The sequence below is a fragment of the Populus euphratica genome, unplaced genomic scaffold (genome assembly GCF_000495115.2).
Source record: "Populus euphratica unplaced genomic scaffold, PopEup_1.0 scaffold653.1, whole genome shotgun sequence".
Lineage (NCBI taxonomy): Eukaryota > Viridiplantae > Streptophyta > Magnoliopsida > Malpighiales > Salicaceae > Populus > Populus euphratica.
The window spans coordinates 18,327-20,681 of NW_011500531.1; positions in this window are offsets into that span (position 1 = coordinate 18,327).

Here is a 2,355-nt window from a genome sequence, read left to right on the forward strand (position 1 = left end):
GATAAAACTTAACTAAGTAAAGAAAAGAAAATGAAAGGCATAAACAAGATATTAATAAAAGCAAAACTTAAGCATTACAGAAATACAAAAAGAGAAAGCAAGAGAGAGCATAGCTCCTTGTAAAGATAAAAGGGTTGCAGCATTGAAGAGGTAATGACAGAACTACATTCTATTGATGGAGTTCACTTTGGTAGTGAATGGAATACCTTTACAACTAAATTTTTTTGTTCGAGGAGCAAGAGGGAGATGTGGGCGTTAATGGGTGCTATTGATAAAAAAATATCATGGCTGAAAATAATGTTTGAACAACAAAGAAAACTTAGATGAACAAAGTTAGGTTTTAACTTATTAACCTATTAATCTCTTCTCATTTATGTTGAATACAATATTCTAGTAACACTTTCAAATGTTTGATATCTTTTTCACTTTTTTTCCAGACTTCTTGTGCTATAATTAGTGTTGGAAATGCATGAAGTTGCCTATGTATTTGTGTATTTTTGTAACCAAGTACTTGAAACATATTTACCATATATGTTTTTACATTATGTATCACTGAATATTGTTGTTAGATTTGAATTTCATGAGTTCTAAAATGTAGACTTCAAATGTGCGGTTACTTTGCAACTTAAATTTTTTAATTGGGTTACTTGTTGTAGAATTGTTGGTTTAATACATAGAAACCAAGATTGATGCTTGTTGTTATTTCAATTTGAATGTTCAGATGCTTAACTTTGAATGTTAGGTTTAGGTTGTTAAACTCAAATTTTTCAGTTGGGTTACTTGTTATTGAATGGTTGGCTTAATACATGGAAACCAAGACTGATGCTTGTTGTTAGTACAATTTTGAATGTTTGGATGCTTGACTTTGAATATTAGGTTTAGGTTGTTAAACTCAAATGTTTTAGTTGGTGGGATACTGTTACATTACATGCTTTTGAAAGTTAGGTAACTGATTTGAAATGTTAGTTTCATGTCAACTGTGTATTTGTATATAAATAGTAATACATATATGATGATAATATCACTTTCATATTGTCAATTCACAAGTAGAAACCAAATGTTGTACCTACAATCAGGTGTGGTGGTTTCTAACTAGTCATGTTGCACATTACTAGTATTCCTGCAATCAGGTATGGTGGTCTCTAACTGGTCATGTTGCATATTACTAGTATTTCTACACATAGTGTTCGTATTTCTTTTGCTATAAGAAGTAACTTGCATTTTATTTATTATTAGTTGCTACCAATTACTTTGAATGTTATGAAATTCATTATAAACAAAATGCATTCTTAAGTTTATAAATGTTTATTCATTTGCATAATTGAAAATGAAAAGGGCAGTAAGGTTGATATGCAGTCACATGCAATAGGAACAAGGCTTATGTTTATAGTGCCCATTGGGAGAGTGAAGGGGTAGAAATTCAAGGCCTTTATGATAGAGACCATAACAAGACTATTAACAACGAGATGCTAAAGGAATATCTTTGGTTTTTCCTTTTTCCTTTTTTGTTTCACCATATGGTTGAGTAAATTATAGTTTAGTCTCCATATTGATGATGATTTTGAGAGTTAATTTCTTTTTTGAAAAATCACAGTTATCCAATGTTAATTGCCAATTGCCAATTCTTTCTTAAATTCCCATGATAATCTACAACAATTACTATTTTTTAGTTTGTTTATGGCAGGTGGAATTTGAAATTGTGATCAGAAATAAAAAGTATTTTCAGAAAAAAAAACAATGTTACTTAAAAACTAATTAAAAGACTGTTACATAAACAAATATCCTCTTACAAATTGCAAGGCTAGCAAATCTACATTATACTTATAGAAATGGAACAATATTACTAGTCTTATTTACAAATCCAAGATCGTTATTAATTGATTTTCATAGAAATGAACTAATGTTAAATGTTATTCATTTTTTTATGCTAGGTTATTAAATGATTCCAAATTTTAGGTTATACAAAAAGTGATGTTGAGGGTAAGATAATAGTTTACAATATAGTATTTCGCTCTCCATAATCCATTAGTTGTTTTTTTTTTGAACAAGTCTTAAGCTATTCAATTATTGATAAAAAATTTGTATGTCATGATAGATATGGATTTGAACTGATTTTCATCACTTTTTTACGAGGGATATGATGATGTAATGAATAATGTAGCCAATTATATTAGTTGTAGTCAATCTTCTAATATTAATGGAGATTTCATTGGTAATCATAGTTTTGATAATGACTATAATGACGACGACAATGATTCATACGAAGAAGGTGAGTTGTTTTAGAAATAGGAGTTTAATCGTCATAAATTGGTTTCATGCACGACGAGTGACCTCGTATTATATTATAATACTTAC